The sequence below is a fragment of the Sinocyclocheilus anshuiensis genome, unplaced genomic scaffold (assembly GCF_001515605.1).
Source record: "Sinocyclocheilus anshuiensis isolate Anshui unplaced genomic scaffold, SAMN03320099.WGS_v1.1 scaffold1126, whole genome shotgun sequence".
In the NCBI taxonomy this organism is placed as follows: domain Eukaryota; kingdom Metazoa; phylum Chordata; class Actinopteri; order Cypriniformes; family Cyprinidae; genus Sinocyclocheilus; species Sinocyclocheilus anshuiensis.
In genome coordinates this window covers 151,771-171,101 of record NW_015537997.1, presented here as the reverse complement: position 1 = coordinate 171,101, position 19,331 = coordinate 151,771, and the positions used below count along the sequence as shown (strand labels likewise).

Here is a 19,331-nt window from a genome sequence, read left to right as displayed (position 1 = left end):
GTAGGGAAAACAGGTTAATATGTACTCATTCTTTAGTTTTATTACAGCTTTTTTTTATATACAATATTGTGAAGGTAAATCTAAAACGCACAACATACCATATATATTTATGAATACTAGGGGTGCAACGGTTCTCGGTAAAAAAATCGAACCGTACGGTTCTCCACACACGGTTCGGCATGCACTAGGACCGCGGTTCAAATTAAATCTGACAATGCATCTGTAATATGGTTTGTTAGAGTTCGGCTAATGCATGTTTCTGTTGATGGATACAAATTCTGGCTTCCCAATACATTACAACAAGAGCGATGAGAGAAAAACAAACAATACGTGGACAAACAGTCACTCTTTAATCAATGCAAGTGCTGTATGCTGGAATAACTGTCATTTATGCCGTCATAACGTGTTGATAGCGCAGGTGAGACATTCTCTTAAAGTGACAGCACTTTCTTAAAGTTAATTAAACAGCAACAACACGGAAATCACTCACTGCTCTTAATTGAATAACTTTTGTAACTTTAATAAAGAATTTTGCCAACAATTCCGTCAGACTAATAAGAGAGATCCAAAGTGCAGTCATAAATGAAAATGATGTGTTCGCAAATATAAATTCTGTCAGTATTTCCACTATAGACATGAGTTTTGAGAGGACATCAACTGACTATGAAACAACTCTACAAGGTGCCATTTGAGAGGAATAGTGAATGAAGGAGCTGCAGTATCAGTATGCGGTATCTGTATAAGTCTTTTTCTGTGTAGTACTAACTCTTACCAGTAAATCTTTACCTACTGTAAGCTTTGTAACATTTTGTATACTACAGTAAGCAGTCAGTCTCATAAAAAAAGTAGAACATGCATGAACTTTGTATATAACAATACTTTCCACGGTTGACTGTCATGGTGAGAAAACATCTAAACATTTTGATAAGTGTGCCTCATGCAATGACAAAAACACTTTCTATTTTGGTGGCATTGGCCAATTTTCTGACACAATAACTAGTTTTTGAAATATGAATTAAATGTTTTGGGTTACTACATTTTGCAGGCATGCAAAATATTCAGATAATATTCAGATATTTGCAGAGTGGTCTGGGGTGGGGTTCCACAGAACAGCTAAAATATATTTTATTTACCGACCGACTGACAGATGCAAATCAGCATATTAGAATGATTTCTGGAGGATAAAATGACACTGAAAACTGGATTTATAGATGATGGAAATTCAGCTTTGGCATCACAGGAATAAATTACATTTTAAAATATATACAAATAGAAAACAGTTATTTTACATTTTAATAATATTTCACAATATTACCATTTTTACTGTTTTTATTATTATTATTATTCCAAACTTTTGACCAGTGTTCACACTAAGTATATGTCTGCTTCCTCTGATGAGCTTGACAAAGTACTTTATCTTTAGTTAAGAGCAATGCCTGAGGAGGCTGTTTATCATTTTATGGATTACTGGTAAGATCCTAAGGTTATTTAACGATTAGTTTTCCACAATACAAAAATTGTGCTTCAGAATATTTCTGTCTGATGTGACTGCTAATTTTGCACATAGAGAAGATTCAGTGTGTCAAGTGATCTGAAATCTCTCTCATGAATGTGTGCATTCATTGTGATCTTATAAATGCATTTATAATATTTAAATGATAAATTATGCAAACATTTTTGCAGAAATTTGGACAACAATCAAGTCAAGTCACCTTTATTTTTATAGTGCTTTATACAATACTGATTGTGTCAAAGCAGCTTTACAGTGTAAAACAGGAAAACAGTTTGTCAATAATGCAAGATGACAATAACAAAGTCATTTTTTCAGCTATAGTCAGTTCACTGATGATTCAGTGATGTCATCATCCAATTCAGCTCTCTTCCTGTCTGTGTCTGTGCAATCAGTTAAGAGTCCCCAACTAAGCAAGTCAAAGGCGACAGTGGTAAGGGACCAAAACTCCATCGGTCACAGAAATGGAGAAAAAAACCTTGGGAGAGACCAGGCTCAGTCGGGGAGCCAGGTCTCCTCTGGCCAGACGAAACTAGCATGGCATGGTTTAATTCCAGGCTGCAACACAGGTCAGATTGTGCAGAGGACTTGTCTGGTTCCCGTGGTCTTGTGCCGATGGCCATCGAGGTGACGAGGTCTTCACAGGGGATCTGTCTCTGGGGCGCATCTTGACATGGTCTCTGCTGACATTCAGAGCTGTAGAGCTCATCTCTAGGTGCTGATCCACCATCTGGACTGGATATGGACTGGATCTGGGTGGCCACGGTGACCATCTGATCTGGATACAGACTGGATCTGTATGGCTACAGTGACCTCGGAATAAGAATGAAAGAGACTAATATTAGCGTTGTTGCCATTTTTCTTACAATGTAATGAGTACATCGGGTGTTAACATCTACAGAGAATCCTAATCCTTGTGTGGTGTTCATATTTTTGCTATTCAGCCAGTGTTTGTGGGTCTGGTGGACCCTCAGCATTTTTGGGTTTTTAATTCAACACAATCAAAAATGTTATGTTAAATTACTCAACAGATGTTTACTTCATCCAAATTACAAGCAATATAAACAGAATATATGGGTAATATTTGCTCTTTGCCTTTGTTAGATCACATTTATGAATTAAAGTGCTACAACCTTGTGCGGGAATGGCAGGGGCAGAAACACAAAACTTACACTTACACCTTCACAGTCTCTTTCTTAGTCTCTCTCTCTCTCTTACACTCACTCACTCACTCACTCACTCACAGCAGGCCCAAACAGGAGGAGGACAGAGTGAAGGTACACAGGACCTACAAATTCCACACTTTTATTAGCCCCGGGTCCAGCGGACCTGAACATCCTGTATGTAATATAAATGTGTAGGGGGTGTACAGTGTGTGGTCATTTGAAAATTTGTTCTGATATATGTTCTTCACAGAAAATGAGCCAAGGCCAATGAGTCTGAGTTTGAAAGAAATTATTTATCATATAATTTTTTGTTTTGATACAAAATGTAGGCAGACTTTTAAAACTGACATTTTAAAAACTATTTCCTGTCCTTCCTGGGCTAGGGCTTCTTGCCCTCTAAGAGGTGTTTGGCTGTTGCATCTTTAAGGCCCCGATATACTTCAAGCGAAATCGAAGAATAAACTGATGTGACAATTTCGAACAAAATCAGGCCAAAACAAAGTTTGTTTTGGGAGTTTGAAACGACTTGCCAAAGCGAACTTTCCGGAAAAGTTCGTTCAGGCTGCAAAACACCTTGTCGCCTTCTGATTATATTGACTCTCACACTACACACACTTCCACATGTAACCATGGACTACATTTCCCATACTCCATTTCACTGATTACGTTTACACCTGCAGCCAATTACACCCACTATAAGAATCAGTCTCAAACAACCATTCACTGCCGAGTATTGTATGCATGTATCGCTGTTCTGCTGATAGCATTATTACGGAGCCAGTTTCCTAGTTCAGTCAAGTCATTGCCCTGTCTAGCCTAGTCATGTTTTTGGATTTCGCCTGTCTTGGATTAACCCTTTGGATTACCCAATGTTTGGACATTGTTCGCCAGAGATATTCCACTACTGTGGTCGGAATAAGGAAATTAAGAAACATTACAGTATAAAACTGGCAAAATGGAATGTAAGGACTCTCCTGGAATCATATGGTATCTCTGACAGACCTCACTGGAGAACAGCCCTGATTGCAGCTGAGTTGAGCCACTAGAACATCGACATGAGTGAGACCAGGCTCCTGAATGAAGGCTCTCTAACAGAGGATGGGACAGGTTACACCTTCTTGGCCATCAAGAACATTATCCAGGCCAAGGAATGCTTTTATCAGGCACTGGATGAAGCTCTTTGCCGGTTCACTAAGAGAGACAAGATCCTCTTGCTTGGGGATTTCAACGCTAGGGTGGGACAGAACAACAGGATATGGAGTGGAGTAATAGGTAAGCATGGCATTGACAGGGTGAATGCAAATGGCATGAGGCTACTGACTCTTGTTCTGAGCATAACCTTACCATAACCAACACCATCTTCTAGCAGAAGACAAAATATAAGACCTCTTGGATGCATCCTCGTTCCAAACATTGGCACATGATTGACTTCATCATTGTGAGGTGTAGTGACATCAAGGATGTTCTCATCACTTGTGCCATGAGAGGTTCAGAGTGCTGGACCAGCCATCATATGATTGTAGCCAAGTTCCATATGAAAGTGTGCTTCCCCTTGTGGTGGCAAAAGCCCAATAAAAAGAGACTAAATTGTAACCGCTTGGGAAACATAGAAGCAAGAGGTGAGTTTTGACGACTCCTAGCTGAGAAACTAAGGGAGTCAGAACCTTGTCTGAGCTCAGGAAACACCATGGAACAACAGCGAGCCTATATTAGCTCTGTGCTCTATGATGTAGCAGCCCAGTCCATCGGCTATAAGAGCAGGAACCACCAAGACTGGTTTGACGATAACTCAGACACCATCCACAACTTGCTTAAGAATATGCACAAAGCACACAGGACAACTTTTGACAACCCTTTATCCACCAAGAGAAGACAGCATTGGCAGGTAGTTTGGAGGAAAATGCAAAGGGAAATACGAACCATAAAGAATGAGTGGTGGACTGAAAAGGCATATGAAATCCAGTTCTTTGTTGATAAAAATTAAATGTATAATTTTTATAATGCTGTCAAAACCATCTATGGACCAACAAATCTTTGCGTCACTTCCCTGAAAACAGCAGATGGTCTAACACTTGGGTACATATGTATGCGCACCCTCTACCGGTACATCACCAAGGCCTGGACTGATGAGAACATCCCACAGCAATGGAGAGATGCAAACATTGTTGTCATCTATAAGATCAAGGGAAACAAGGCCATTTGCGGCAATAGTAGGGGCATATTCTGCATATTCATAGAACTCCTTTCTGTTGGTGGTAAAGTCCTGGCCAAGGTGCTGCTTCAGAGACTCATTAACAATATCACTGAGTGAATGCTGCCTGAATCACAGTGTGGATTTAGGAAGAATAGAAGCACGATCGACATGATATTCACGGCCCGGCAGCTTAAAGAAAAGTGCCGGGAGCAACACCAGGAGATGTTTATGGTCTTTGTCGATCTCTCCAAAGCATTAAACACTGTGCAAAGACAGCTTTTAGGGGATGTACTCCTCAGGTTTGGCGGTCCCAATAAATTTGTTAACATCCTCTGCCAGTTCCATGATGTGTCCGAGCCCTTCCTTGTACACACAAGGGTGAGACAGGGGTGTGTGCTAGTGCCAGTGCTCTTTAACATCTTCCTCCTCTGTGTCACCAAGATTCTCCACAACGAGACTGAAAACAGCAGTGGACTTCAGACTAGATGGCAACCTCTTTAATATTAGGAGGCTACATGCAACCACAAAACTCTGTAGAGAGCGGGTCCTGGAGCTGCAGTATGCAGATGACTGTGCTTTTGTGGCTCATACTCCAGAGGATCAAACTGTCCTTGCTGTGGCAGTGAGGGCACACAGCAGGATGGGGATGACTGTCAATACCACCAAGACAGAAGTGGTTTACCAATGGATTACCAATGTGCCACCCACACTACCTGCCTTTACTGTTGGGGATGAACAGCTGTCAGTAGTGCCATCTTTCAAATATCTGGGGAGTTTTCTCGCTGAGGATAGCGGCATCGACAATGAAATCCAGAGCTGCATTAAACAGGTATCAGCTGCCTTTGGGAGACTTTGGTGCACAGTCTTTCACAACAAGAACCTTCATCCCTCCACAAAGGTCACCATATACCAAGCGGTATGTGTCACCACCCTCCTTTATAGCTGTGAAGCTTGGATAACCTATAGCTGTCACATCAAGTCCTTAGAGAACTTCCACATAAGCTCTCTTCAGTGCATCCTGGGAATTACCTGGCGTAATCGTGTGCATCAAACTGAAATACTTAAAAAGACCAACTGCAGAAGTATTGAGTCCATGATCATCCAGGGCCAGCTACAGTGGTTGGGGCATGTGATAAGGATGCCCCCATGTCGGCTGCCCCGTAGAGTACTATACGGCCAGCTACATCTTAGTCGACACTCAGCTGGGGGCCAACGAAGTGCTATAAGGATCCGATTAAGTACTCCCTAAAGAAGTATAATATCAGACCTGATGACCTGGAGGTTGTTGCTGCTGACTGTACCATCTGGCAACAGCTATGTAGAGATGGTGTTCTTATGCTGGAGATAGAGAGGACAACCAGGAGACAGTAGAAGCGAGCCAGGAGAAATACAGCCATGACTGTCACCGCTACCACCACCATCACATATATATGCCCCACCTGCAATAGAGCTTGTGGGTCCAGGATAGTACTGTTTAGCCATCAAAGATCTCACCGTTATGGCGCAGATGTCATCATCGGATTTCGATGGAAAACTAAAGATGCTTGAGAAACTCCGTTGCTGCCCCGGAAAAACAAATTGCATCCACTGTTAACACAACACTGAATAAGGTTATCTTTTCCTCACATCCAAAAACACACTCTTTAGAGTTATTAGGCTTGTTTGACTTGATGTGGCGCCGCAAAGATCGCCCGCCAAAAACAATGCACCCTGGCTACATTAAAATACTTTTGTCCAACCTTGATCAGCGCCGCAGCCGCCCCACGATCACATGTGCATTCAAAGTACCGTGAGAGCAAAACGGGACCAGCCGCCCAGGCCAGGCACCGCAAAAACCTCGATGACGACACACCCCACTCCCACCGGTAAAATGAGACAAGCACGATGTGTGCTGCATGCCCACTCCAACAACTCAATTCCAATGCTCACAAACCTGTGTTTATATACAGTAAAAGCATTTTTAGGTAGTTGCACTGTTATTTTTGAGTCACGCTTCAAAAACACTGACGAAAGCACATACACCCCCACTTAACTGGTACCCAAACAGCACATGTCAATGTCCAACCCATTCATGAACAGATGGCGCCGCACCAAGCAGCACAAAAAGTGCCTCCGTTGCTCATTTAATTAGCTATTGAGCAATGCGAAAACTGCTGATACTACTGCGGGACCTTATATATGAATGCTTAGATAGGTGTCGTATTCCCATAGGTTGATGGGGATCAGCTGAGAGTCAGCTGATGCGAGCTTGACTAACGTGACCTGCCAGAACTAACGCTACGCTTGATTTTCACTAATGCACTGCTCTACCCATCAACTCCTTTTGATGTCTAATGCTGTTTTTCAGCGCTGAGGTGTTTTTCCTGTTGAAAAAAACAGCATATGCTGGTTAGGTATGTTTTGAAGCATGGCAGCTGGTTTGAGCTGGTTTAAACTGGTCCTTAGTTGGTCCTTAGCTGGTTGAGCAACTAGATCCTTGATTTGATTTGGAGAAAGTTAGCATTACGTCACTTGCTTGCCAGTGGATCCTATGCAGTGAATGGGTGCAAACAGTCCAAAGTCCAAACAGCAAAACATCACAATAATCCACACAGCTCCAGTCATCTATATCCATAATATTGCTTTCTCCAGTGCAAAAGTTGTTTCGTCTGAATCAGGAGAAAAATAAGCAAAGATCAAGCACCGTTTACAGGTGAAAACAGTCCAAAACTGTTCTAAACAAATATGTTGGTGTATTGTGATGTGAGAGGATAACAGGAGATGGGGACTTTTTCACTGTGACATTTAGTTAAAATGCTAGAATAATGGATTTGTTTCTTACAAACACACACTTTTTAATTTCACAAGACATTAATTGATGGACTGGAGTCATTTGGATTACGTGTGGATAATTGTGATGTTTTTATCAGGTGTTTGGACTCTCATTATGACGCCACCCATTCACTACAGAGGATCCATTGGTGAGCAATGCTAAATTTCTCTAAATCTGTTTAGACGAAGAAACAAACTCATCTACATCTTGAATGGCCTGAGGGTGAGTACATTTCAGCAACTGATAATTTTTAGGTTAAGTATTCCTTTAAATTGCATAAAACATTGCTAAAAAAACAGCACAGAAAATTCTTCTCCACAGCACGAAAAGCACAAATATCAATATGGGTGGACAGCATGTTTATTTATATGCAGTGGTCAAGTCCATTACAATCTGCTGTGGTTGAATTTGTTGAAGTGGCTGTAATAATATATTGCAGTGGTATGTACAATTTCTAGAGAATAGGCTATCGACAAATCATTGACAAAAGGACTGACCTAAAAACCCCATCTAGAAAGTATGAATAGAGCAAATAAGCATAACACCAAGGCAAACAATTAACCTCAAAGCAACAGAATGATAGGCAGAAACCACTGTAATTAAAGATAACACACTTCAGTGTTAGAAAATGTTGTTCTTTCGAATGGCACAGAAACAGGCTGAGAAATACATTTATATAAAATATACACTGTTCACTAATACACTAACACTAACACACACACTTGCTCATATAGTGAAGCAGGTAGCCAAGTAGAGCGGTTTCTGACATGACTGTGATTCAATCCTTTAAATCCACAGCGGAAAGCAACTCAGCAGAATGCCAGTGTGACTAGAAGACTTAAAAAAAAGAATGAACTGAAATGTTTGTTGCCCTCCATCTCACCAAATTTCCCATGGTGCAAGAGAATGGAGGAATGATTGAGAAATGTTTGCTTGAGTGCTTGTACATGCAAGCATGTGTTTGTGTAAAAGCAGGAGTTGAGGTGATGGTGTGCGTGGGTAGATTCAGTGATTTGGGGTCCCTAAGCAAATTCAAGGTATTTTGCTTATCCTTTTTTTGCTGCCTTGCTCTCATAGTTTGGGGTATTCACCCCTTCACAACTTGTCTATGGAAAAGTGTAGCTAAATTCAGTCAAGCTAAAGTTGTTCTAAAGCCATATTGCCCATTTTTTCCCCCTGGACCACAAAAAAAAAAAAATGCTTACACTTGTCCATTTACTGGTAGTGAATTGTGACCTTTAAAAAAAAGGGTTCGAACATAATCCAATAATTCATAATCCAATGCAATTTGTACCATATTCCAAATCTTCTGAAGGTAGGGTTTGTTTATACTTATTTTGTACATATTTATTTTGTCACATACTGTTTATCACCTACTATATGGTAGGAACGTATGCAATTTCGGATACAGCCTCTGATTGGCCATTGCGTTCAAGAAATCAATAGATATGTCTATGATTGACTATTTTGCTCAACACTGCAAAAATAGTCAATCATAGACATAGTATCTTTTGATTTCTTGAATGCAATGGCCAATCAGAGGCTGCATCCGAAATCACAGAATGTGACAAAATAAGTATGTCCGAATTCAACTAACTCCATCCGGACAGCTGAATCCCTTACAAGTTTCAAGAAACAACTGAAAATTCATCTCTTCTGTGAGCATCTAACTGCCTCCTAAAGGCCTAAATATCTCCTCCTTTCACTTTTTCTTGTAAACTTGTATAACAGGCACTTTTTATTGCCGTCTTATGATGAATCTGTTGTTTTCCTCACTTCCTCAAGTCACTTTGGATAAAAGCATCTGCATGACAGAACACAGACTGGCTGAATGACACTTTCATTTAAGCAGAATACCTCAAATGGTGATCACTGAACTCCAGCTTACTTGTACAGTACTATATGTCAGTGTTTTCAGATCATGGCACTTCTACAGAGAGAGTGCGTGTTAATGGTTGCCAGATTGCACAAAGCAAAAAGCCGGGCAGAGTACATATCCATTCATCAAAAAAGCTCTGATTGGGAGATTTCAGCTCTTGATATCTGGCAACCACAAACATGAACACTCGCATAATAGAGTCTTGTACAGCAGTCTGGAATGTTTTGGCTCCACTTTTTTCAACAAAAATAAAAAGGTTTTGATAAAGTTTTCGTTCTTTTAACTACATTTTAGGCTAGTCTTTTTTCGTCAAGAATATTGCATGTTGATATAGTCTCAGTTATCATTTAATGACCTTATCATCGTCTCATAATAGTCTCATTTTAGTCAGTGGGAAAAACTATGTTGACTAACATTTTTGTCATAGATTTCATTAATGAAATGAACACTATCGAGCATGCAGGCGATGAGCCGCTGTGAGATGCGGATGGATCTTTGAATGAAACATTCCAGGTAGATCACATCATCATAGATTGCCATTTGTTGACAGATTACACGGGATTGAGACCTTGACAATAGGCAATAATCAGGGAAGTCTCATTCCAGCCACTGATGGCTGCTAGAGTACAAAACTGGAGAGCATCACAGAAGACTTTCCTTGCCGTAATCTGAACAGATGATCATGAATTGAGAAGAAGCGATTTGACCAAATACCTCTTTGAAGTGGCTTGTGAAGGCCATCAGCGGGATGGTTACCAGTCCATTGGACTCCCAGATGGATCCTGCCCATTGCAGTGCTTGCCTAGATAGCAGAGAGATGATGTATGCAATCTTTGCTCTGTCAGTGGTGAATTGTTGGGGCTGCATCGCTAAAAGAATAGTGAACACTGCAGAAGGAACCTGCTGCATTCCTCTGCCTCACCGGAGTATGCTGCTGGTCTGGCCATGGGACTGGCAGAGGCAGATGGTGAAGGAGTGGGTGCTGGTGGTAACAATGACTGACAAAGTGCTTTTACATTTTCAGTGAATGGGTCACCATTCCGATCTTCACTGGTTCTTGTATTCCATTGCATGACAGTCCAGTCTTCTGTTAGCTAACAGAAAAAGAAAACAGGTTTCCAAGACACACAGGAGCTTTATTTACAGGAACTGGCAAGCACAAGTGGTGATAAGTAAGTTGTTGGAATATGGTGTATGCTGGTAACACTTAACTAAGAGGTAACGGTCTTTCTCTTAAGCAGGATGAAGATAATGTCCGGGGAGATCGGAGAGACGATGGCAGACAGATGAAGACTTGAAGAAGGATCGATGAAGGTAAGCAGCACAGGTAGGTAGCCAGGTGGGTTGCAACACAAGTGTAAACAACGAGACTGGACAAGGGTGAGGTGTGGAGTGACTGAATATAAAGCGTCCTTGATTAATGTGGTAGGTGCAGATGATCAGAATTCGGGTGACTGTGAACGAGAGGGTGGAGCTGAGAAGTCTGGTCTTGAGGGTGTGACTGACTCAGTGGCACTAACATTATAGGTTAAATACCTTTACATTATTTTCAATCAATTTAATGCAATTTTTATTTTAAAAACATTAATATTTCATAGTGATTCCAAACAGTAGTGCATAGTACAGCTTTGGCCTGTACAAATAAAAAAAAACAAAAAAACAAAAAAACAAAACCGGCTTCAGTAAAAATACTGCAACGATGTGGCTGTGCAAATAGAATGCACGACAAGGAATACTGCGAAAAGAGTCTTTAATCCAAAAATAAGAAACACTCACATGAGATCAGAGGGAGCACACAACCACAGTAATCCATAACAAGACCGGACCAAGAACTGAGGAAACTAAGGGTTTAAATACATGAACGGAGATTAACTGTATTGGAACAGGTGAGAATTAATCAATTAACTCCAGAAACCAAGAAATGTACTAGAGGAGGGAAAATGGGAACAAGGGAAACCAACACAGATTGCTTTTGACAAATACTCACACAAACACATAATTCCATGACAGAATCACAGATCGTGAAGTAACGAATTACAAATACTGGTATACTTACTAAAATAAACTTGAAGTATGCTACTTTTTGGTAAGGGAACACAAAATCATTATGAGTGATGAGGTTGAGAAGTAGATATGATGTGTTGATTGTAGATTGCGTAGGAGCACACTGTTGTGAGCATGTGTGAACCGAAGGAAATTCACCAGAAATTTTGCATTATCATTAATCAGAATGTTAAATCGTTCATCATGCATTAAATCATGCATATTTATGAACTTCAAAAGCTTATTCATTTATAAATTGAATTAATTTTATTTTGCTCCATGTAAGCAAAAAACATGTGCTACTGTAATGCTAGTACATTAGAAATTGTGATGTCAGTGAAATGTCCAAAGAGGAATGAGATGTTGCAGGGCAGGAAACAGGGCACTTGAGATGATATGGACAGGGAATATAATGTTTTATACTGCCATAAGCAATTTCTTTTAGAACTATGAAGATTTAACAAATTGATTACTTAAGCAGGTTAATTTGCACTGCTTTGTTTTTCTGTAGGCCTGTTCAAATTCACTAAGTAGGTCCTCCTTGTTGTTAAACAATTTGTCTCTTGGCTTGCAGGGATTCAAGAAGGGGATTCATTCTTCTTTTACTTAGCCAGTTCATTTTGTTTACTATGTGCATGTACTGCAAACTAATGCAAACAAAAATGGTTATGGTTCAGCTAAATACTTTAGATTCTCATATTGCCAAATTGACACTGCACAGGTGGCACAGAAGCACTTCTGAAGTGGCATTTAAGTGTCTCAGATTGTTTAATGCTGCTCAGAGGGGACATAAATGCACTGAAGCAATTAAAACGACTGTGATTACTAAGGGCTAAGGTGAGTCAGAGCAGGCATAATTTAGTCTGGCTTTTATGCGGCATTGTTTTGTTACACTGAATTTTGAGCAGGCACAGAGCAGCCTTAACTTGGCTGTGTAAAGACATACTACAGAACTTGTATCACTCTATAACTGTTATGGCAGAGAATTTACGAGATTTTGTTTGTTTTTTTGTTTTGTTTTTGTTTTGGACATTTGCTAAGTATTCACACTAAGAAAGTTACAAAATACTTTCATCTGCGTATCATATGAAATGAGATCAGGAGAATGCTCTAAAATGTTGTGAGATGAAAGAAAAGCTTTTCCTTCAGACAGTGTTTGGTGCATTTCTGGGGCGTTTGAGGCTCCCATTGCAGCTTAGATGCATGCCAGTCAAAGAAAGAGTTTATTTTTATAAACTGCACACGTATGTGATTCATAACAGTTCAAGCTGAAAATGTGGAAATTTTCAAGAAAATTGTAGCAACAAGGTAAACATCACATTATTAATATTAGACATGGATGAAGTGAATGTATTACACAAAAACTTAGAAGATATCTGAATAAGTTTAATTTGATGTAAAGTACTAATTTCAGAGGAAGTGCTAACTGATCATCATTAGTTCTGTTTCAAACACTATTTATATTTTGGTGAATTGGTTCGTTTCAGGTAGGTAATTCCTTACAATTTAAATATCTCTGTTTTTAATATACTTATTGTTCCAATATTTTTCAAATGGTTTGCTAGACATTTGTGGGACAGGTCAAGACAAGATGGGATTTCTTTTCCCACCACTACAGGAACCTAATTTGCACACCCCATGCATCATACATCATGGATTGATAAGAACATGAAAGTCACTGGGAAATGTCAGTATAACTGACCTGGACAAGGCTGACCTGCCTTACCTCAAATAAAATCAACCTACGATCTCCTCTGTCCAAAGAACAAAAACTGTTCTGACCCAGGCAGAGATGTGAGAGGTACTTTTGATAACCCACATGTGACACTGTCTGACAAGATAAATGATAATCAATAAAGACAGAGTGATTGGGCCAACAAATCTTGGGGCAAAATTTTTGGATTCGACTCTTAAAGGCAAGTCCTTAGCTGAGAGCCAGACCCTTTGTCCTATTCTGAAGACAGAATAGGACTCTTGTCAGCTTGCTTCTTTTAGCGAGTTGAAGCACATCTCAAGGCCAAGTGAGCCCTTTTCCATGTCCTTCTGCACCATTCAATGAACCTTTCAGCACTAGGGACCCCTACCTCTAATTCTTGACTGAAGAACAGTGGTGGCTCAAACCTGAATTGACACTTGAATGGGGATAATCCAGTGGAAGGTCTGCTTATTAAGGTGTTGTGTGCCAGCTCTGCCCAAACCAGGAACTGACTCCAGGAGGATGGCTGATGGAATGTTGAAGCAGTGAAGGTTTTTCTCCAGATCTTGATTTACCCATTCTGTGTGGCCATTTGACTGAGGGTGGAAACCTGAAGAGAGACTGACAGAAAAGCCAAAAGAGACCAGAATGCCTTCCGATAGCGAGACATGAACTGAGGACCCCGATCAGTAACAATATCCATTGGAAATCCATGGATCCTTACAACATTCTGAAGAACAATCTCAGCAGTTTCTTTAGCAGAAGGAAGTTTAGGTAAAGCAATGAAATGTACACCTTTAGAAAAGCGATCCACCACCACCAAAACAAGAGTGTTACCTTCAGATACTGGCAAGCCAGTGATACAATCCATGGATATATGAGATCAAGGACACTGTGGGGTGGGCAGGGGATGTAGGAGACCAGCAAGACGTTGATTAGAAAACTTCTGTTGAGCACAGACTGGGCAGGCCTGTACAAAAGACATCTTGACATCTCTAGCCACCAAAATGGTCTCTGAATAAAATCCAAAGTCCTCTCTACCCCTGAATGACCAGCAAGAGGAGAGGTGTGGTACCATTAAAGGACAATATCTTCAATGGACAGGCAAATAGGTGTCAGAATGCAGTCACTGGGAATGATGAGTTCTGGGTAACGGTTCTTCTGGGAACAATCATACTGGTGTGACAAGGCTTCAGCCTTAACATTCTTCGATCCAGGTCTGTAAGAAATCACAAAATTCAAAAGGGGAAAAAAAAGGGCACACCTAGCCTGCCGAGGGTTAAGGCACTTTACCTGCTGCAGATAGGACAAGTTCTTGTGGTCTGTCCACACAATGAAAGGATACTTGGACCCCTCCAGCCAGTGGTGCCACTCTTCTTGTGCAAGTTTACAGCTTGAAGTTCTCGGTTACCCACATCGTAATATTTTCAGCTGAAGACAGGCTTCTGGAAAAGGAGGAGCACGGATGAACTTTATCAGTGATTAATCTCTGAGAGAGAACTGCTCCTACTCCCACTTCAGATGCATCCACCTCAACAATTCAGGGTCTGGATGTACCAAGATTGGGGTGGAAGAGAACAGTTTCTTTAATCTGTCAAAAGACTTCAAAGCTTTAGTAGTCCAGTGAATACGAGTGGGTGAACCCTTATTAAGAGCAGAAATGGGTGCTGCAATTGTGCTGAAGTTGCAAATAAACCTCCTATAGAAATTTGCAAAGCCCATAAATCTCTGTACCTGCTTCAGTGTTTTGGGCTGGGGCCAGTTGGTGATGGCAGATACCTTCTTTGGTTCCATCTGGATGCCTTCTTGAGAGGCAACATAACCTAGGAATGAGACTTGGGGCACATGAAACTCACACTTTTCTAGCTTTACAAAAAGATGATTCTCAAGTAGCTCAAGAATGTGTTCCTGTAGAGAGTTTGAGAAAATTAATATGTCATCTAGATAGACAAACACAAAACGATTCAACATCTCCCTCAAGACAGCATTGCTGAAGGCCTGAAACACTGCTGGGGTATTAGCTAACCCAAAGGGCATGACTTGGTATTGTCGGGGTACTGAAGGCTGTCTTCCATTAGTGTTAATTTTGTCAGCTATTTTTTTAATATAGTCTTAGTTTTAGTCCTGTGTCAAATGTAACTTTTAGTTTTTATCATATTTAGTCAACTTGTCCTGTTTTAGTTTTAGTCACATTTTAGTCGACTAAGGCCCGGTTTCATAGACAGGGTTTAGCCTAAACCAGGATTAGGCCATAGTTCAATTAGGACATTTAAGTAGTTTTTATAAACATGCCTTAGAAAAAAAGCATTACTGGTGTGCATCTTAAGACAAAACAAAGGCACTGACATGTTTTAAGATCAGTCAGTGCAAGTTTCTTTCAGTTGAAACAGCTCATTTACATTTTAGTCTAGAACTAGGCTTAAGTATTGTCTGTGAAACTGGGGATAAATGTCTGAGCATTTAGTCTAGTTTTAGTCAGTGTCAACTTACACATTTTCCTCATATTTTCATCTTACTGTACAATGGTTAAAATGATTAAAAAAAAACGATTATTTTGCTCAATTTTAATTGCAATGATTGTTGTCATTTGGGAATTAACATTTTTTTTATATATATATTTCATCAGAAGTTGCTCTTTCACCAAGAAGCACAAATCAATAAAATATCGACTTGTATGCATGATTTATTTTATCTGATCTAGAGCACAGATTTATAACAGGATATAAATTAGAGGCTAAATAAACACCAAAGACTTTAGATATACACTCGCCCTGTCTACATTATGAAAACTGGTGTAACAAAAACCTACTCTCAAATATTATAACAGAGAAATTCCTAATAGTAATTCCAATAATTCCAAATTACATTAATGTTTCTCTTTTAAAACAACGGCAAAAAAGACTTATTGCCGCACCGAGGTTGCTTAAGTAACGTTACAATCAGCATCTACTATCACAAACAATAGAGTCGAGATCCATGACAGAAAACAGGCTGGCTGAATGACGCTTTAATTTAAACAGAATACCTCAAATGGAGAATGCTGAACTCCAGCTTACTTGTACAGTACTATATGTCGGTGTTTTCAGATCATGGCAACTCTTGATATCTGGCAACCACAAACTTTAACACTTGCATAATAGAGTCTTGTACAGCAGTCTGAAATGTTTTGGCTCCACTTTTTTCAACAAAAATAAAAAGGTTTTTGTAAAGTTTTTGTTCTTTTAACTACATTTTAGTCTAGACTTTTTTCGTCAACAATATTGCATGTTGATGTTGTCTCAGTTATCGTTTAATGACCTTATCATCGTCTCGTCATCGTCTCATTTTAGTCAGGGAAAAAAACTTTGTTGACAAACATTTTTCGTCATAGATTTCGTTAACGATATTAATATTATCTTCCATTCATCACCCCTCCTTTATGTGCACCAAGTTTTATGCACTTCGCAGATCTAATTTTGAAAAAATCCTTAGCTTTCTGAAGCAGTTTAAAAGCAGATGACATAAGCGGAAGAGGGTATCAATTCTTGATAGTTATTTTATTGAGCCTACGATAAGCTATGTAAGACATAAGGCTACCATCTTTCTTAGTGACAAAAAAGAAACCAGCACTAGCTGTTGAAGTTGGGGGGTGAATGAAGCCAGTCCTTAAAGGGGTCATCGGATGCCCACTTTCCACAAGTTGATATGATTCTTTAGGGTCTTAATGAAAAGTCCATAACATACTTTGGTTAAAATTTCTCAATGGTAGTGTAAAAAACACCCTTTTTACCCTGTCAAAATCAGCTCTGTTTTCAGCACGCTGTTCTAGTCCATGTTGCTTTAAATGCTAATGAGCTCTGCTGACCCCCCCCCTCTTCCGTGGGGTGATGAGCAGACTTGTAAACTTCAGCCAAGAAACTGGCTAACTAGCACATATTAGGAAAGGCGATTTGCAAAGATTCATAAAAACCCTTATGCTCACTTATTCTCTAGATGAAGCTGGATCATGAATGATTCGCACAAACTTAAACGCATTTAGGCAGATCAGGGATCAGCGCATTCCTTTCAAAACGAAAGTAACGTTAATCCTCTGCGTCTTCAGCGGCTCAGATGTCGGGAGTAAATTAAGACTGCTATGTTCATTATTACATCCAACAACAAAACATCTCAATCGCTTAATAGGAGACATTCTTGTCTTCACCTGCACCGGAGTCGACACAATGGCGACAGCTCACTCAGGGCGGGTCTAAGGTAAGACGGCCTTGTCAATCAGCTATCGTGGGAGCGGCCTGTGCAGAACGACGCCATGCTGACAGGAATCTCAGAACAGCTTGATTTGAGAAAGAGGATTTTAAAATAGGGATTTAAAAAAAAAAAACATTGGGTGGATTTTTATCATTATAGGGTGGATGTGTACACACACTTCCAACACACATTTATGTTCAAACAACAACAAAAGTGAATTTTGCATCCGATGACCCCTTTAAAGCATCCTGAATATATTCATTCATGGCCTTAGTTTCAGGGGCAGAGAGGGAATATAGATGACCTCTTGGGGGGAGTGTGACAGGGATAAGGTCAATAGCACAATTGTATGGTCTATGAGGCGTAGCTTGGTAGCACATTGTTTGCTAAATACTTCTCTCAAATCATAGTATTCATGGGGTATAAGTGTCAAATCTAGTTGATTGTTCAAGGAACAAGCACTCATCTCTTCAACTGCTGCCAGAATTTATTTACTCCCAGCCACGAAGGAAGCAGAAGGGGTGCAGGAGTCCTTACATGTAGAACCCCAAAAAAGAAGAGTTCCAGAGGCCCAAGAAAATTGAGGGTTTTGAAGCTGCAACCAGGGGTGACCCAGGATAACCCAGAAGACTCGATAAGATAAAAGGAGATTGTTTCATGGTGGTTAGCTTCAATGGTTAAAAAAGAAGAACTGTTCTAAACTTGATCAATACACACCCAATAGGTCGGCCATCCAGGGTTTCAACTTTCCAGGATGAAGGACAAGTCTCATAGGGGATACACAACTTCTTTGCCAGTTCAATGTCCAAAAAATTGTCAGCTGCACCTGAATCCACAAATGCTTTCAATGTAATCGTCCGCTCCTTAGTAACCCCCCAAGAAAGGGTATCTGACTAAAGTAAACGGGAGTGAGGAGTGTCAAACTGGGCAGACCCACTCACCAGGGTTCCCACACCCCCTGGTGAGCCTGATCTTTTAATGCTAATTCAGTTCAGGAAAGACGCATGTGACCAGACCACACACAGTAGAAACAATGACCTTCCTTCATGCGTCTCTCTCTTTCCTTAGGTGACAGGTGAGTCCTTCCCAGCTGCATTGGTTCTTCCTCTGTCTCTTGGTTGAGATGGGCCATTTCGGGAGCATTTGGAGGTGATAACATGGGCATGACTCGGGGAGTGCAACATTCTCTTCTCCTTTCATGAATATGGTTATCAATGTGGATTGCCAAGGTTATGAGTTCCCAGTCTCTACTGGCTAGTTCATCTTTCACATCTTCAGAAAGGCCACGGTAAAAGGTTGAGACAAGAGCCTCTGAGTCCCATTTACTCTCATGCCAGGGAAATTCAATGGCTTGTTGCCCTTGACGTAGGTCTAGTAGCCTTCTTGCTGCTTCACGGCCACTGACTGGATGGTCAAACACCTGCTGAAGAGTGTCTGTGAACACCTGTAGATCTGAGCAAATATGAGACTGTTGTCTCTGAAGCCCAATCCAGTGCACAATCACACAACAGGGATATTATGTAAGCAATCTTAACCTTCTCAGAAGCAAAGGTGGAAGGTTGAAGTTCAAAGATGAGAGAAACTTGAGTCAGGAAACCCTTGCAGGTACCAGGCTTACCATCATAATGCTGAGGGGCTGGGACCTTGGGTTACTGCTAATGGTAGAGGCAGGTGCTACCACAGGTTCTCGAGGCTAGAGTGCTTGGAGTTGTAGCAGAGACTTCCCAATCTGGTTCACAGCATCTGTCAGCCTCTGAAGCTGTGTCTCGTGTGATCCAAGCAAGACTCCTTGTTTTGCTAATGGATC

The 19,331-nt window shown here is 40.5% G+C and overlaps 1 long non-coding RNA gene across 1 annotated transcript; it reads left to right on the top strand.

The window, feature by feature from the left end:
* The first annotated feature begins 2,893 nt into the window (after nt 1-2,893).
* On the top strand, nt 2,894-16,816 carry LOC107676533 (uncharacterized). The gene is made up of 3 exons (XR_001632752.1): nt 2,894-2,953; nt 5,090-5,094; nt 16,806-16,816. It is a non-coding gene; the product is annotated as an uncharacterized LOC107676533 (long non-coding RNA).
* The last annotated feature ends 2,515 nt before the right edge of the window (nt 16,817-19,331 follow it).